The sequence below is a fragment of the Sinohyriopsis cumingii genome, chromosome 7 (assembly GCF_028554795.1).
Source record: "Sinohyriopsis cumingii isolate HCF-2022 chromosome 7, ASM2855479v2, whole genome shotgun sequence".
In the NCBI taxonomy this organism is placed as follows: domain Eukaryota; kingdom Metazoa; phylum Mollusca; class Bivalvia; order Unionida; family Unionidae; genus Sinohyriopsis; species Sinohyriopsis cumingii.
The window spans coordinates 120,194,860-120,214,510 of record NC_142967.1 but is presented as its reverse complement, the minus strand read 5'-3'; the positions used below and the strand labels follow the sequence as shown (position 1 = coordinate 120,214,510).

Sequence of the window (19,651 nt, the reverse complement as noted above, 5' to 3'; positions counted from 1 at the left end):
GTATACTAAAAGTAACTAATACGTAAATATTAAATCCTTGTTTTCCTTTTAAATATATATAAATAATGTGCGGTACGTGAGTGATCGTGAAATTAATTGCGACACGCTACTACTTGTTCTTTTTAAAATGAATAAAGAAGAAACTGAATGCGGGAAAGTTCAAATAAGACAAATAATAGTAATTGTGAACGCAAACATTCGATGTAAAGCGAATCAATATCTTTGTTATAATACTGACAACAAGTTATTGTAATCCGTGTGTGGCTTGTGCATGCCAACCTTGTCATGGTAATGCCTTAATTAAGTAACGACGATTCCATTAATGATGGATACATATTTTCATTTGCGAAGACTATTGACTCTTTTCCTGTTTCAATATCGTTAATACATGTGTATGCGTTGTTTATATTTATTGACTTAATTTAGGCTTTAAATAGACGTTTGCTATATTTTGTGTCTTGTAGGCACCGTTATTGCGTTGTGGTTGCAACGAAGGTCGTCAAAATTATAAAAGATTAAGGGGTTATGATGTTTTTTTAAATTGTTACCGGCTATTGCGCATGGGCAAGGTATAGTTAGTTACCTATAACGTTTTGGTCCACATTTGCTGCACAGAAAATGAGCTAACACATAACACACAAAGCGAAATATGCGAGACGAACTGTTAGCTGGGAATCAGTGCTGACATTTGCTGTATAGTAGTTTCAAAGGCAAAGTTGCATAACACATTTTACTGGAAATCTATAAATACGAAAAAACATTGTGCACTGCTGACAATGGGTGAATCAGGGGGAAAAACTCTGCTGCAACTAATGTAATGCTCATTCAACTCGTCAACACAGAATCCAAATTCAGCAATGGTCTCGTAAATATCAAGCTATTCATTAATTTGTTTAAAATACATCAATAGGTATGGGAATAACTGTGCAGAGATAGCTCCTCGATAAAGCCATTAGAATATAACAGTACAGTCTAGCAGCACACCGAATTTGGCTGAAATCCAATTACGATTAGGAGGGTTATTGCGCAGAAATGAAAATAAAGTTAAACTTCATGACTCTGTTAAATTACACAGAATGTTGTTATTTAATGTGCGAGAAATTCCCATCTGTTTAAAATTGTGTACCAAAACTGGCTGAAATCCAATGACTGATGACAGAGTCATTATAAGGAAATTAAAGGGAGAGCAATCTAACACTTATACTGACCTAGACTTGTAACATTTAATTATGCTAAATTTTTACCAACATCAAGCCTCAGTACAAAATTTAGTTGTAATGCAACAATGATTATGGAGTTAGTGTGCTGAATGAAAATGCGATGGGTGGACAGATGGGATGGACAAAGAAAGAAAGATCCAATTTAATATCACATGTCTTCAATGACAAATGTGGAACATTTGGCAGCTCAATATACAAAACACTATTTTCATGAACTTAATAAATCATCATAAATTATAATGAGGTGACAAGTTTTCATTGTACAATGAACACACAACACCAACTTGATCAATATATCCTTTATTAAAATGAAAATACATTTCCAACAATAACAGAAGGCAAAAAATATGTGTTTCTGGTTGGACAACCATCCCAGTTTCTCATTGCTGAACCTAGCCCCTTTTCCCCCATGGTAAAAAAAAAAGAAACAAAAAATTCAAAATATAGTCACATTCAATATATGTATATAATGTTTGAAAATAAAGAAATTAAAAACTGACCTGCCTACCCTAATTTTAAAACCAGTGCAATAGGAAACACATTTTTCTTTTGCCTAATAAGGAAAACACAATTCATACATGGCATGCAATCTTTTACCATATATATATATATATATATATATATATATATATATATATATATATATATATATATATATATATATATATTAGCACACTGAATATTAATCTTCACATTCAATTTGTCCATTATGTATAAGAAGGCATAAAAGTCATGCCATACAAATTTCCTACATCCCTGCATATAACATTGGTCACTGCACATAACATCGGACAGTCTGAATGACAATAGATTAACAAGACTGTACCAAATTTCCATGGTGTGAATAGCTCAAGTCCTAACATTAGAAAGGATTGATATACAGCAAACTGTCTGTTCATAAAGAAATCATAAGTAATGAAATACAGGAGGTTATGAAGCAAAATAAAAGATTCCTTTTATTGTTTAAAAAATATAGTACATCATTTATAACAAAATCTAAATATGATTGATTGGGTCCCTCGTGCTTAATTACATGGCCCCCTACTCCACCCCACCCTGATTTCACCTCTAAACATGTTTTGGCCTACATCTGTAAAACGTACTAGCTCTACATGCCAACCCCCACCCCCAAAAATAATTCTGTGGGTACCTGTGCTTCATCATATTCAATTAGAGCTGCTCACTTAATTTTTAATATTTAAAGAGTGTTAAGATCTACAAGTTGAAGGAACGTTGGCTCCTCATGATGCTCCTAGAGTCAATTTGGTATGATCTTTAAGCAGTCAATGTCATTACAGCTGGGCATCTTGAATCGATTACATCTGTCTGTACATCTTGCAAAACTTTTGAGCCTGACTGTACAAAAACTGCCCCAAGCTGACAAAAGTGAAGTTGGGAAGACATCTGCATAAAGATGTCCAAACTAGACTGTCAGGACATTATATAACATGTTCAATAATCTTCTCTTTCTGAACTTTTTATATGAAATCTGAACCTCTTTGAGCACAACTGAGTCAAAACCACTCAATGTAAATGACCAAAGTTTAGTAAGCACATTTGTATATGCATGCAGATGACCTTAATAGATTCCCAGACTATTAAAAAGTTTTTTCTTTTTAATATATATCTGAACACTTTTGGACATTTCATGAAAAACTTCTTAGCATAATCTAGTCAAAACCACTCAACAACCACAATTAAAAATTTGGTATAGACATTTTTAAGCAACTGTAGATAACATAATTAGACTTTCAGGTGATAAAAGACTTTCAGATAGTAGAATGCTTTTTCAGTTTTCATAAACACAAGTCCATCAGTGGGACTGATAGTCTACTAGACATATTTGCTTCTTCAGCCCTTTTATTATTTTCAACAAATGAGTATTCAAACCATCTCTGAGGATCTTCAGAAACTCACTGGTACCCCATGTTGGTATGGCTAACTGCTTAATACATTTTCAATCAAAGAAGCCATACTGGTTTTCTGAGAAGCACTATTTTCACTCAAACCCAATTATAAAAGTAGCAATAACAAGACTTCAATATGGTCACCATGATAGCCATATTGAATGTAAGATAGGTACCATTATAATTTGGAACCAACTGGATACCAAAGGAAGTCTTTTAGTCTGTCACCATATTCTCAAAAGGAATATTGAGACTCAGATTTGCAAGATGGCAACTGTGGCAGCCATACTGAATATCAGTGCAGCACATTTTCATCTGGGACAAACCAGGCCCTGTGATGAATTTGTGAGTCAAGCTTCACAGCAATCCTTCCAGGAGTTTAGGAGGAGTATTGCAATCAAAATCGGGTAGCTGAACTCAACTCTGGGTGACATAACAGACAAAACATCATCACATGAGCTCTTCTAGTTTTTGACTAAGTAGAGCTAGAAGATTTAAACTCTGGGAGTATGGACATATATATAGTAAAAACCAAATATTTTTTTTAAAAAAACATTTCCAAAGAAAACACCCAATACAGTAAAATCTTTTATCACTCAAAATATCACACACTCTGGAAGTAATTTCAAATTCACCAAACATTACAATTCAATCTGAAAAAATCAGATCTCTACTGCCCTAAATGGACACCTCTGAGTGACCACTTAAGGGTAATGTTCTGGTGACCCTTGCTATTACCATAATTGCTAATTTTATCAGCCAATCAGAGAAAGTCTTATATCTTTTGTGTTTGGGAGGCTGAACAGTATGACTAATGAACATCAAATGTGTGTTGAACGATTTGATTCACCTTCAGATCTCAAAAAGCTGCATTTCCATTAGCTAATTCAAGTCATCAGAAGACGACAATCACTATTGGATCTTCACCTAGGACAGTGGAAATCTAATTTTAATCAGATTGCAATACAAAATCGGAATTACAGTAGAAATCTAATTTTAATCAGATTGCATTACAATTGGAATTACAGTAGAAATCTATTTTTCATCAGATTGCATTACAATCGGAATTACAGTGGAAATCTAATTTTAATCAGATTGCATTACAATTAGAATTACAGTAGAAATCTAATTTTAATCAGACTGCATTACAATCGGAATTACAGTGGAAATCTAATTTTAATCAGATTGCATTGCAATCGGAATTACAGTGGAAATCTAATTTTAATCAGATTGCATTACAATTAGAATTACAGTAGAAATCTAATTTTAATCAGACTGCATTACAATCGGAATTACAGTGGAAATCTAATTTTAATCAGATTGCATTGCAATCGGAATTACAGTGGAAATCTAATTTTAATCAGATTGCATACAATTGGAATTAGAGTGGAAATCTAATTTTAATCAGATTGCATTGCAATTGGAATTACAGTGGAAATCTAATTTTAATCAGACTGCATTACAATCGGAATTACAGTGGAAATCTAATTTTAATCAGATTGCATACAATCTGAACAAAAAGAAACATGTAAACAGAGATGATGTGGTTAAACTGGCTAGTGCCAACATCATTTGCTTCAAATTTGACAGATTTACTGAATTAAAAAAAACATGTTGTATACATAGATTATGTAGTTATGTTAGCTGTTACAAACATCCCTTTTAAATTTAACAGATTCACTGAATAACAAGAAACATGTTATAAACCTAGATTATTTGGTAACACTGACTGATGCAAACATCATTTGCTTTAAATTTGACACAGATTCATCAAATAAAAAGAAAAATGTCATAAACATAGATTGTGAAGTCATGTTAACCAACACCAACATCCTTTTTAAATTTAATAGACATTCAATGAATAAAATGAAACACATTAACACAGATGATGTGGTAACACTGACTTATGCAAACATTCACCATTTGTCTTAAATTTGACATGGATTCAATGGATATCCAAATTTTTCCGAAAAGAATGACCAATGAAGAAAGAGAAAGAACATTTACCTTTGAGCCTAGCCTTCATTGCAGTGTGAAGTTGAAGCCTTCATTGCAGTGTGAAGTTGAAGCCTTCATTGCAGTGTGAAGTTGAAGCATGCTAATGATGTAGATAAATGTACTTAGCCTTAATATTACAAGTCTGTTCAACCTTCTTTCAGTTAAAAGAAATAATCAGAAGAAACAACAATTTTTTAATTTCAAATGTCAGTGCATAAGTTAAAACATTATCTTGCCGATGGAATATAATTAAATATTTTAAAAGGATGATAGCAAAAACTTCGAAATAATTGTGAACAAATAATCATTTTAGGAAATATATATGATTGGTACAGGGATTGATTACACTGGCTAATGTGTTTTTACTTATGTGAGTGTTTGCTTGTTTATGTTGTATATACTCACTTAGAAGTCAAACTGCAAACAACAAACAGCCTGACCTGCTCTTGCATAATGCGCCTGCAGGTCAGGGTCTATGGCCAGATTACCCATTAATCACATACTTAGGGCACCAGCCCAATAGGAGCACTAGAAAAAAATTCAAAGTAACTGTTGATGATAAAACTGAATGAATTATATATGACCATTTTGATCTGCATTTACAAGTATTTTGATTATCTATTTATTTACATTTTAGCTTTTAATAGGTTTTTTTTGAGTTTCACATTTGGCAGGGTGGCCCAATGGCACTGTTTGGGTCTATATTGTTTGTTCTACTGATTACTTCTAACAAACTGCACAGACTCAGATCTGCCAGTGCATTATGCAATGGCAGAGCTAGGTCTGTGCAGTTGGACTTGCCTTATAAGTGAGTATATATGGTATATGCTGCTGAAGCATTTGGCATTTTTAGCTAGACTATTTGAAGCATTTGGCAGTTTTAGCTAGACTATTTGATTCATTTGGCAGTTTTAGCTAGACTATTTGAAGCATTTGGCATTTTTAGCTAGACTATTTGAAGCATTTGGCAGTTTTAGCTAGACTATCTGAAGCATTTGGCAGTTTAAGCTAGACTATTTGAAGCATTTGGCATTTTTAGCTAGACTATTTGAAGCATTTGGCATTTTTAGCTAGACTATTTGAAACATTTGGCAGTTTTAGCTAGACTATTTGAAGCATTTGGCAGTTTTAGCTTGACTATTTGAAGCATTTGGCAGATTTAGCTAGACTATTTGAAGCATTTGGCAGTTTTAGCTAGACTATTTGAAGCATTTGGCATTTTTAGCTAGACTATTTGAAGAATAAGCATAAAGAGCTTATGTAATTAACAAAGCATCAGCTTCAGCATCAGCAGTCCACCTTGCTGGATGCACAAAAGACATAGTCTTTCACATGTCAGAAAGGTGTGATTACTTGATTAGGATCTTAGTTTCATTTTGATAATGTTTAGAATTGTATACGCACATCTTGTATGCATTAAGCCATGCCGTCTGTCCATCTGTTCCTAGACTTTTGATTGGGTCTCCTAATCCTCTATTAGAATTTGGACCATCCAGATCAAACTTGGTAGGCATGATCACCAGCAAGAGTAGTTAAGCATGTGTAAAGTGCACTTTATTCCTTCATTTTTTGCTTGAGTTGTTGCCCATTAGCAAATATAATTATTTTAATGTTTTTATTGTTTTGGTGTTTCCTGAAATTTTCATGAAGGCATATATTTATAGTTGCATGTTTGTTGTGTACACTTCTCCTTCCATTATACCACAATTAGGATACCTTTGTGTGGAGATTGAAAACAAATAATCACTCGATAATTTGCTTCACAATGTTGTTTCAGGTTAGCAGTGCAGCTGACACTGAAATAACAGAACAGAAGAAGTATGTTGGATCTACATTTCTAGCTGCCGATAACGAATCTAGTCACTGCTCTTTATGGATCTATGACCAATGCTTCTAATGAAAATACAGTTGTTGATTCTAACAGATGGATAGTCAGTGGTCCTATTGAAAATACAGTCATTGATTCTAACAGATGGATAGTCAGTGGTCCTATTGAAAATACAGTCATTGATTCTAACAGATGGATAGTCAGTGGTCCTATTGAAAATACAGTCATTGATTCTAACAGATGGATAGTCAGTGGTCCTATTGAAAATACAGTCATTGATTCTAACAGATGGACAGTCAGTGGTCCTATTGAAAATACAGTCATTGATTCTAACAGATGGACAGTCAGTGGTCCTATTGAAAATACAGTCATTGATTCTAACAGATGGATAGTCAGTGGTCCTATTGAAAATACAGTCATTGATTCTAACAGATGGATAGTCAGTGGTCCTATTGAAAATACAGTCATTGATTCTAACAGATGGACAGTCAGTGGTCCTATTGAAAATACAGTCATTGATTCTAACAGATGGATAGTCAGTGGTCCTATTGAAAATACAGTCATTGATTCTAACAGATGGATAGTCAGTGGTCCTATTGAAAATACAGTCATTGATTCTAACAGACGGACAGTCAGTGGTCCTATTGAAAATACAGTCATTGATTCTAACAGATGGATAGTCAGTGGTCCTATTGAAAATACAGTCATTGATTCTAACAGATGGACAGTCAGTGGTCCTATTGAAAATACAGTCATTGATTCTAACAGATGGATAGTCAGTGGTCCTATTGAAAATACAGTCATTGATTCTAACAGATGGATAGTCAGTGGTCCTATTGAAAATACAGTCATTGATTCTAACAGATGGACAGTCAGTGGTCCTATTGAAAATACAGTCATTGATTCTAACAGATGGATAGTCAGTGGTCCTATTGAAAATACAGTCATTGATTCTAACAGACGGACAGTCAGTGGTCCTATTGAAAATACAGTCATTGATTCTAACAGACGGACAGTCAGTGGTCCTATTGAAAATACAGTCATTGATTCTAACAGATGGATAGTCAGTGGTCCTATTGAAAATACAGTCATTGATTCTAACAGATGGATAGTCAGTGGTCCTATTGAAAATACAGTCATTGATTCTAACAGATGGACAGTCAGTGGTCCTATTGAAAATACAGTCATTGATTCTAACAGATGGATAGTCAGTGGTCCTATTGAAAATACAGTCATTGATTCTAACAGACGGACAGTCAGTGGTCCTATTGAAAATACAGTCATTGATTCTAACAGATGGACAGTCAGTGGTCCTATTGAAAATACAGTCATTGATTCTAACAGATGGATAGTCAGTGGTCCTATTGAAAATACAGTCATTGATTCTAACAGATGGATAGTCAGTGGTCCTATTGAAAATACAGTCATTGATTCTAACAGATGGATAGTCAGTGGTCCTATTGAAAATACAGTCATTGATTCTGACAGATGGACAGTCAGTGGTCCTATTGAAAATACAGTCATTGATTCTAACAGATGGACAGTCAGTGGTCCTATTGAAAATACAGTCATTGATTCTAACAGATGGATAGTCAGTGGTCCTATTGAAAATAGTCGTTGATTCGAACAGATGGACAGTCCAGCTGATGCTCCTGATAGATCTGTAGTCAGTTTCCTGATGGATCCATGATCAGTGTTCACAAAGAAATAACAGGTATCACCCTGAGGCTTTACCAATTTTAACAACTTAATGGTTGTTGATACAAATAAATCAGATTTAATAAATAAAAAAATAAAAGAAATATCCGAGGCTGTGTGCACCAGTTAAGTTTTCCCATGAGAAACTTTTTGTTGATGAAGCATATCTGAAAACATATTCTGACAGGTGCTGAAAAATTTTTGCCTGTAGTAAGACTCAAACCCATGCTGCAACACTGACAGTGCAAGTTTATGTTTCATGTTTATGGACAGGTTAAAGAAAAAAGCATGTGTGGTTCTAATTACCTGACAAATCCTATTTTTTCCTGCCTATCCTTCATTTCTCTTCAAAAAAAATAATTGGAATGGGAAGAAAAAAATTAATTGTTTAAAATTAACAAAGGGATTTAACTACGATCAAAGTTAAATTCAGGATGTGAATGACAATTATTTTTAGTTTATGCTTCAATACAATTTTTCTGGACCCCCAAAATCCCCCAAAACAAATAAAAATTTTGTACCAACCTACCATTCTTAACTCAGTGTATCCCCTAGGGGTACAAGATTGAGAGTCAAAAATCTTGTTCGTGTCAAAACTGGGGGTCAGAGAGAATAAAAAACTTCGGTATCAAAACCGGGGTTCAAATTAACATTACATATTTGCAGAAATTGGCAGAAAAATATGCTCATATTTCATATCAGTATTATAGTTAATATGATTTAACTGTTTCAAGATAACACCAAAAAAAAAGCAGAAACAATACAAGGAATATTTTGACTGTAAAACAGCAGATACAAACTTCTACGCGAGTGAACATGTATAATTTATAAAACCCAAAAGTACCTGTTGGGAAATCTTCAAACTTCCACAACAAAAAGACCTGACCATATTTTATCAGTAATATTGGACCTAACCACACATATTGGTTGTGTGACTGCATTACTCACAAGCTGCAGAAAGCTTTGATTCATACCAACTGCTTGAAGGTACGTAATGATCTGGCACTACAAGAGCAGCACTTTCTGACTGAATGGACACAAAGAGGTCATGGTGACCCATTGATTGCACCAGATGTCAAGAGAGCCTTACCAGGAAGAGGATTCAATAGAACCTGCAAAGAAAGGGCCCATCCCATGGACTCTTGAGGGACCTATCCTGAGAGTCAACACAAGATTGGGGAATAGCAGTCCTGACAACTCGTACGATTTTGCCGTTAAGTCTAACAAAATTTACCCTTAAATTATGGACTTAAGGCATACAAGCAAAAATTACAGGAAAATGATCATTGCCGAAATATCCGGAAAATTTGTTCATCTGTGTTTGATTTGGATCTGGGTTTCATATTAGAAGTAGTGAAATTGGTCAGAGAACCAGACTAACTTTACAGCAGCATGTCAGATGTTTTAAATTGCACATATTTATTCATGCGAAGTGTATGATGATCATGGAATTTTTATTACAAAAATGGCATCCAGCATGCTATGCAATTTAATACAAACAGTGAAATAAGCCTCTTGAAAAGTGGTAATAATCAACACAGAACAATAAAAGGAATATTCAGATTCTTGTGATTATAAGCTGGAAGGGAAACAATTATGTTTATTGGACATTACATGCCAATTTGAGTATGACTCATGGAGGGAAATATGATTGCTGTCGTCATGTGAAATGGAAAAAAGACTTTCCAAGAATTACATCAAGTTGGGAGATAGCAACAAGCCATTGAGCTCCATAAAGTTTGGAACTAAAATTTGTGCAACTGTACTAGTGGTAAATAAAGTGGTAAATAAAGTCTATGCATACTTTACAAACTTTTCAGTTGAACATAGACTTAGAGACAATTCAGCCCAACACGTTAAGTCTTCATATATATTTTTATCAGTTCTTCACTGTTTGAACCTAGAGATAAGATGGTTCACGGTGTTCATTTTTAAAATTTTCCTTATTTTGTTAATGATCTCATTATCTCGATCAATTTGAAGTCTAACATGTATATATTGTTTATTTGTAGATGGCATACAACCAGCGGGATGCGGTATTCAAGTTATGTAGGAAGGTGTTTGCTCTGGCCTTTCTTCCAGCCGAGCATATTGCATTAGCATTTGCAAAATTGAAAGGAAAGGCAAGAACCGCCGCATTAGAAGAATGGATGACTTAAATTAATGACAGGTGGATATCCAGCAAAATTTGGCCCATATCCACATGGAGTACCTTTGGTAAAAGTGTACGGACAAACAATGACGTGGAGGGCTGGCACAGTCGTTTGAATCACAAAGCGCGTAAAAGCAATCTGCAGTTTTATCTCATGATAACTTTACTATATAAAGACCAAATGATACCATCTCAAGTAAAGATGGTATTGCAAGGAAAACTAACAAGACACCAAACTAAACAGATCCGTACCATGCACGGAAAACTTTTTAAGATTTGAAGGATGTACACCAATAAGGAAATCAGTGTCAACAATCTTCTACGAATGTGCAGAAGGATCTACAGACCATGAAGTTGAACTGAGTCACGTTATTTTCATATCAGGTATGTGTGTGTGTCTGTCTGAGGGAGAGAGAGAGAAATGCCGAGCATTTTGTCAGTTTAGTTGCTGCAACATCAACCTCGTACCAGTTAAGTTTATGTTTTATTGTGTGCATAAATTGAAATCTTGACACTACCAGTCAGTATCGTTTTCATACGTCACATATTAGAATATGCTTCCCCAAGTCTTGACAATCCTTTACTGAAGATATGGGCAGATTGGAGAAACACATTAAAATTGAAGCTGCATCGATTAAATGCTTCTGACACCCAAATTCACTAATGAGGCACAAATCAATGTCGCTGATATGTTATCACTAAAAGTAAGAAAGGAAAATGTTTTCAGATGATCAGGCGTAGGGCTCTTGCGCTAGCCAAAAAATTATAGGTATTCTGAAATCTGACGTTTCAAACCTGAGACGTAAAATAAAGACAAAAAATACGAAATTTGAGCGACTAAGTAAAATACTACGAATGTTGCCAGAACCTAAGGAATTAACACCAAGTAAAAGAACCGATGAAGAGGTGTACAAATTTATATCTGATCCCAAGAGGACGGAATCTTGTAAGATGAAAACTTCTTGTATGCAATGCAGTTTTGTCTGAAACAAAGGCGTCAAAGCAGTCTCGTTCTCTAAAACGACGCCGTGTTTTACATCAGATTATTTATGGGTTGAATATTCAAAATGTCTGATGCCAAAATGGAATTAATTAACAATGCATTTGCTTCATGTTAGTGAAATACATATGTTACCTAAACAGTACACGGCTAAAAATGTTGTTTTCTATATGTGAGACTGTATATAAGTTCAGGACATTATAATTGCTCACAAAAGTATACGTTTAAGTTGTTTGAACTTTAAAATGTATCCGTGTTTTACACTACAACACATACGTCATATGTTAAAAATAAATACTTGTTAAAACTATTGTTAGTTTTATTATAAAATTGGGCCAAATTGTCTTTTAAGTTGGGCCAATTTGTCTTATTTTCGGTCCAAGCTGGGCCGAATTGTCCAAAAGCCTTGAACATAATGTTTATCGTCGCTGCACATTCTGAATACTGAACTTTTAATTATGTTTCCAGCTTTACAAAAACATTTTATGATATTTTTTTTACACCTTTTTGAAAAATGGTTAAACTTAACGGAAAAAAATCAACTGCCTTACTGAGACGGACTCATCATGGTTGGCAGGTCTGGAATAGCAGTGAAGCTATTAGTATGTGCAAGACATCATGGAAAAAAGTCTACAAAGTGAAGTGGCAGGACTATTAGAAAACAAACTGGGAACCAGCAGAAAATTTACCATAAGTTTTTATTCGAAATTTTCATGTTAACAGCACTCTAAAAGGAAACACATGAAAATCTAACAAATGGTTTTAAAATATAAATATTCATACGGTAAATAAGGACTGGTTCAAACTTCAAATAAACAGTGTAAACATAACTGTTTCAGTGTCATGTAGTGCTGGACCTTTTCTCTGGAAACTATCTTCTGACTTTCCTATTACCTTGTTTTTTGAACACCCACAAAATGACACTGGAAGATTTAAAAACTGTGACTGAAATCTTTACTAATTTTATTCGGTCTCTTGTAAAGGCTGAATCTGCCCAAGAAATGTATTCCATGTGTGCCATATGGACACCTTCAAACACCCGAAACTTTCTTGCAAATGAAAGTGACATTTACCTTGAGCAACATTTACATTAACTGATTGAAAGCTTCAACTTCTGAATGAAACCTAATTTTTTGCATAGGGTATAGTATACAGGTACTGCATAGGATATAGTATACAGGTACTGCATAGGGTATAGTATACAGGTACTGTATAGGGTACAGTATACAGGTACTGCAATCAACAGTGATTTTGAGTAGACTCATGTGCATTTCTGGATTAAATTTTTTGGATTCTTTGTAACAGTGAACATTAATTGATTCATGTTGTGATTATCTTCAGAACACTGAAACCTGTACCTTTTATCAGTTCATTCACTTTAGAATATGAGAGAAACTTTATTCTGTAGTTAGAAACCATGCTGCCCACCTTTATAGTAGTATTTTGAATCATTAATAGATAACATTATGGTAGGAATTGTGCCCACCTTTATAGTAGTATTTTGAATCATTAATAGATAATGTTATGGTAGGAATTGTGCCCACCTTTATAGTAGTATTTTGAATCACTAATAGATAATGTTATGGTAGGAATTGTGCCCACCTTTATAGTAGTATTTTGAACCACTAATTAGATAACGTTATGGTAGGAATTGTGCCCACCTTTATAGTAGTATTTTGAATCACTAATATATAATGTTATGGTAGGAATTGTGCCCACCTTTATAGTAGTATTTTGAATCACTAATAGATAATGTTATGGTAGGAATTGTGCCCACCTTTATAGTAGTATTTTGAATCACTAATAGATAATGTTATGGTAGGAACTGTGCCCACCTTTATAGTAGTATTCTGAATCATTAATATATAACGTTATGGTAGGAATAGTGCCCACCTTTATAGTAGTATTTTGAATCACTAATTAGATAACGTTATGGTAGGAATTGTGCCCACCTTTACAGTAGTATTTTGAATCACTAATAGATAATGTTATGGTAGGAATTGTGCCCACCTTTATAGTAGTATTTTGAATCATTAATACATAATATTTTGGTAGGAATTCTAGGTTTGTAGTGAGAAAGTGTCTCCTGTAAATAGCTCCTGATCCCCACTGATGCATATATGCAGTGCCGATAAACCTAGTTTACTACCCCAGTGTCGCTTATGTGTGTGAAGTTCAGCAGTACTCGAAACCCCAGTGTCACATCTATGTGGACGTGACCTCTATGTTAACTAAACATTGACTGGTTGAAAGTACAGAAGTTTACATATTTTTGGTTATCATAACCAATGAGAGGACTGTTTACTCAACATTTTGATACAAGTATGAAAGCTGAGAGGTTAAATTTAGACACACTGTAAGAGGTTTTCTGCACTTTATGAAATGTGTAGTTGAGATAAACAAAGATGGATTCTGATTCTGATATGAGCGACTTTTGAAGGGTTCAGTGCAAGCGATATTGAGAGTTTAATGGATCATTCATAGAAAATGGATCAGATATTGATATTAGTCCCGTTTCAACACCAGATGTAAGTGATTTTTAATCGGATGACGAAGACATAGTACCACTTGCACAATGAAGTGATGACCTTGCCGTGTTCGAGGTCAATGATTTTGATTCTTGTGTTGGTTCAACAAATGAGATTGCACTACTAAGCAACAAGAAAGATTTTTTTCTTCAAGTTTTTTCCTGAATGTCTGGTGGAAAAGCTTGTGAAAGAAACAAATGATTATGCCAAGAAAATGTTGGACCAAAAACAAGACCAGAAATGGTATGAACCAGCATCACGGAGATGTGGGCACATCTTGGAATATACCTCGTCATGAGTATTATGCAGATACCCAAATATTCCATTGTTTGGATCACAGCTGTATATTTTGAGATCTCAGGAATATATTATCGGGCTAAATTTAGTTCTTTCATGTGCTATGGTATTTATATAAGTTTTAGAAGAGAAGATATATTTGTGTATAAATTTTCTAAATTCTCTCCATAAATTTACTAGTAGTATGTCTATGATAGAGGAGTAACTCTACACTGTTAATGTACAGGCTGAGATTTGGGGGAATACAATATTTATCAGCAGCTATTCAAAAGCTAATTAAAATAAATTATAGCAAGTTTGCCTTAATACTTAAACATTAACATTAGTGACCAGTTGAAGGGAAATATGAATCTCTTTTAATAGGTATAAAGTGCTTAAAATTGAGTTGGGTAGTTATAGTTTAATTTTGAATTAATCTGCTCAAAAAGGATAAAGTTACAAGTAATTTGCTACTCAAAATAACATTTTTGGAAATTCTAACATACAGTATCAATAGGAAAAGAGTATATGGAGAGTACATATATGGCTTTATTTTGGATTAAATAATTTAGATTCTGTGCATTTTGATATGTAGATTAGAGTTAGATAAAGGGACTGCACCTAACACAATCAGACCAGAAGTTTAGTTTTAGATTAGGTCTTCAGGGAATGTTCTCTCTGAAGTCTGCTAGGATTATTTAAAAAGCCAGGTCAAACATAGTACAGGGGTCTAGGTACACTCTATTCCTAGATGAAAGGTTTTTTATTGATTGCAAATCTTTTAACCGCTAAATCCTGCAGAGTGCTGTACCAACTGAAGAAAGGAAGGAAGACAAAGAAATAACGTGACCAGACTGCTAAGCAGCCATCTTGAACAGCACCGAATAAAGGAATTCCAGCCTAGCAGCCCGCCCCGCAGCCATATTGGACCATGCCACCTCAATATAGTAATTAAGTACCTAAGTACAAAGTAGGAAAATTGCTAAGCCTGCGGGCAATCAAAACTCTGTGCTGTTTACATTTTACTAACATCTTTTTACCTTTCTCATACTAACTATTCTATATTACTCAATTTGCCACCTATTCTCTTAAACAGTCTCTAGGAATCATACTAGAATCTACTGGATTGAATCCACACGTGGTAGTAGCACGTATATATCATTGTGTGATTTTCAATTATAGAGAATAAATACGACAAATTACATCACTAACTATCTACCTTTTTAACTCATAACAAACAAATCTAGCTGTTATCACCATTCACAAAAAAAAGGCACTAGGAAACACTAGTACCACCCCTGGTCAGAATCCTCACAAGTTGCAAGCACAAGCTAACCACTGTAAGATTTTCTGTCACAGAGAATTCAAACAGCACCTCTTTCTAACTAAAGTACAATCAACAATTTAATAACTTACCTTTAACCTTTATTCAAACCCCCAAACTAGGAATGTCTCAACCCTTCATCAACAAACAAAACTTTCAAGCTAGGAACAAACTCAGGAGAGATAATAAACTGACAAAGGAAATGAAAACTCACAATATCCCCACCCATAAGACACCAAACTTGCAAATAATCATAGGGAAATTAGACCTCAGTGCAAACTCCAAGCACTTGGAACTCTGCGAAATGAAACTCAAGATCTCCTCCACCCCTGAAAGGAATGTTTTAATAAAATCACAATTAACCACCCCTGAGTGAGAGAAAGGAAAATTGTCCATATTTTATATAACAACATGGATCCCACACAGCTGTCCAGTGTAACTCAAAGAGGAAAAAATGGCCGACGAAAAGAAGTACCTTGCCCAAAAGTTGCAGATGAGTATTCGAAAAACAAAGGGTGTGTGTGTGTGTATTGCAGACCAAAACAGAATGCAATACAGTTTTTGCTGTAAAGCTAAGAAATGGTGGAAATATCTTTTTGGTTTCTCACTGATACAGCGATATGTAATGCCCTGATATGTATGAAAGAGTCACCAAACCAACAGATCAAAATAACGTCTGGAAAAAAAATTAAAAGAACACAGCTTGAATTAGAATGAACTTGGCCAAATGTATGGTTGCTGGCTTTCAGTGAAGTAGGACAAAGAAAAGCTCTTTCCAATGTTGATACCGAAGGTTTAAAGCACTGGCCAGGATGGTTCTCAAACATGGTTGATAATATTAATAATAATAAAGACTTTATTTAGAGAAGGTAACTCAATTAGTTACAGAACAAATCTACCTTGAGGCCTTCTATATGTTATGTACAATACATGCAAGATGTGTGTTAGGGAAGGGAGGAGACATTAAGTTTTCATAGGATACAAACAATGCCAAGTATATTTGTGTGGATAATGACCGTTTTGAGAGGTACCACTCTCACTGTTTAATTAGAGTGTGGATTTCTTTCATGTTTTTATATGTACATATGTAAATATTGGATTTATTTTGTGTGATTCAAAACAGTTTACATAACAGGGATTTCTTGTATAATGGGATGTAGGATTATATAAAGTGGAAATATATGAAAAACAGACACTATACAAGGTACCCGGTAAGCTGTTTTTTATTTCGCCGAAATCCTCCAAAAAGTAACCAAAGTAATATTTTTGGAGATTCTACCATACAGTATCAGTGGGAAAAGAGTGTGTATGGAGAGTACATATATGGCTATATTTTGGATTATATAATTTAGATTCCGTGCATTTTGATATGTAGATTAGAGTTAGATAAAGGGTCTGCACCTAACACAATCAAATTAGAAGTTTAGTTCAAGAAAAGATCTTTAGGGAATGCTCTCTCTGAAGTCTGCTAGGATTGTTTAAAATACCATGTCAAACCTAGTCCATCTGGTCAGCTGCGAAGAGAGCAATGAACAACACAACAATGGAGCTAGCATCGGAGCAACTAATTCCAGCCCAGGCGTTCAATGCAATTAAAGGCTTAGGCCTTTGTGATGCAACCAGCTGGAGTTTGAGAGTGCAGGAGAACAGAACTATGCTTCTTCTCCTATGGGGAAAATAAAGAAGTAACCATATCGAAGCCCAGGAATCATAGCAGAAGGGGGAAAAATCCACTGTCACGAAATACCTGATATGGCTTGCTTAGACCACCATAAATTCCAGTATTTGACGGGTTTTGTGCGCCATAGTATCTTGTAAATATACTTTTTCTTTGCATCGCGTGACGCCTTCATTGATTGCGCGGCATATGCGTAATACATGTTAACGTGCGTGACTATATATGTGACTTAGGGATCTTGATTGACACAGCCATTTGAGGGAAGCTCTTTATGTGTTTAGCTGTCGGGGCAGGATCGCCATTATGTCTTACTTAGTTTGAGCCAACGAGCTGGGTGAGTTATATTATTTTTAATCAACTCTTTTTAATTAATGTTCAGTTTCACAAAACACATTCAATGTTGTGTTATATGTTTGCGTTGTTTTATCGTACTTGTAGTTTAATTCATCAAGAGTGTATGGCTTATGTAATTTGGTAGCGAGAGATGGTACGATTCGGATTATTAACAGGGATATGAACACATATGCAATACTCCTGTTGGTAGGTTATCTTGTCGCTATTATAACTAATATTGAAGATGCATTATGTATGTATTAGAGTTTAAGTATATCATATTTCTATTTTTTTGGTATGCCATTCGTACATAAGGAATATTTCAGGTGTGTTAGCATTAATCCATTTGAAATGCTCAGAGATTTTAATCTAGATACAGACAAAGCAGACTATTTGGAAAGTTGTTTCTTTTCATATTCAGCTAACTAGGTGTGGCTAACTAGGCGTGGATTACTAGTCGTGGATAACTAGGTATAAGTGTCTAGGTGTGGATAACTGTGTGGACTGACTAGTTGTAGCCAGAGGCCACAGCAATAGTGATGAAAGACTGCCAGGAAAGTGCCAACGTATATGTGCATGAAAAGTCTGGATGGTTGAAGTGACCAAGCCAGGAAGTGGGTCAAAGGGCATAAGAAATGTCAAGTAAACATTAGGCATACATATAAGAATTTCATTATAGTGTTTGACTATAGGGTCATAGTGTTTGAATAAGAGAAATGTCAAATGTTTGACTATATAGGGAATGGTCAGAATGGTCTTATATGTATGCCTAATGTTTACTTGACATTTCTTATGCCCTTTGACCCACTTCCTGGCTTGGTCACTTCAACCATCCAGACTTTTCATGCACATATACGTTGGCACTTTCCTGGCAGTCTTTCATAGTGACCATAGTGACAAAAAGCATGGCAGTGTTTAATTATCTGAGACAACTTTATAATTATTGAACATTTAAAATAATTATATCTGTTCTTCATCATGGTTTTCCATTGGATCCATATTATGTACCTTTGTATTTATTTTGATGTCATGTTACTTCATTGGTCTGAGAGAATAATACATCTTTTTATTGTCACTCGCATGTGTATTTGTTATTTCTTAAATACCAATTCAGTCTCAAAGTGTGTTAGCTCGATTACGTTACAGCCACAACAGAGGGAGCATTCTATGCTGACCCAGTTAGTTAGCTGCCCATCTAGCATTGGTTCACTATACAGACAGCAACCAGCAGCCATCAGTGCTAACCAACGAAACTACTCAAGGAGTGGAAAACCCATTACAGGAAGGCATTCAACAAATCACTCATAACAACCAGATTAAGACTTTTTCCTATTGCTAACTCAACTGCTAGGAAAACTTTTCCCGAACACCAATTAAATTGGCTACACTAACACAAACATGTAAACAATAGCACCTATAAATGTATATAAGCAATGAAACCAGAATCATGGAGAATTAATAGCAGCCATCAATAGCACTAACAAAAAACCTGTTTTATTATGTCTAAATGAAACAAATAAAACCATACCCAAAATACATTGCTATGATACAAAATTCCTTAAACATAGGAGTAGTGGGAAAAAAGGAGAGGGGTTGGCCATTTATCTCCAGAACACAATTACAGAAGCAGCATAAATCGACACAAACAAAGACTTAAATGGGAGCCCCCATAAAATATAAAAAAATCACCATCAAGGTAGGGCACAAAA

The 19,651-nt window shown here is 34.7% G+C and overlaps 1 long non-coding RNA gene across 1 annotated transcript in view; it reads left to right on the top strand.

Annotated features, from left to right (window-relative positions):
• The window catches only part of LOC149796031 (uncharacterized), a 30,460-nt gene extending 23,222 nt beyond the window's left edge, over positions 1-7,238 (top strand). The window contains exon 3 of the long non-coding RNA XR_016422479.1: positions 6,903-7,238. This is a non-coding gene — a long non-coding RNA (uncharacterized LOC149796031). The remainder of the gene's footprint in view (positions 1-6,902) is intronic.
• Positions 7,239-19,651: the final 12,413 nt, after the last annotated feature.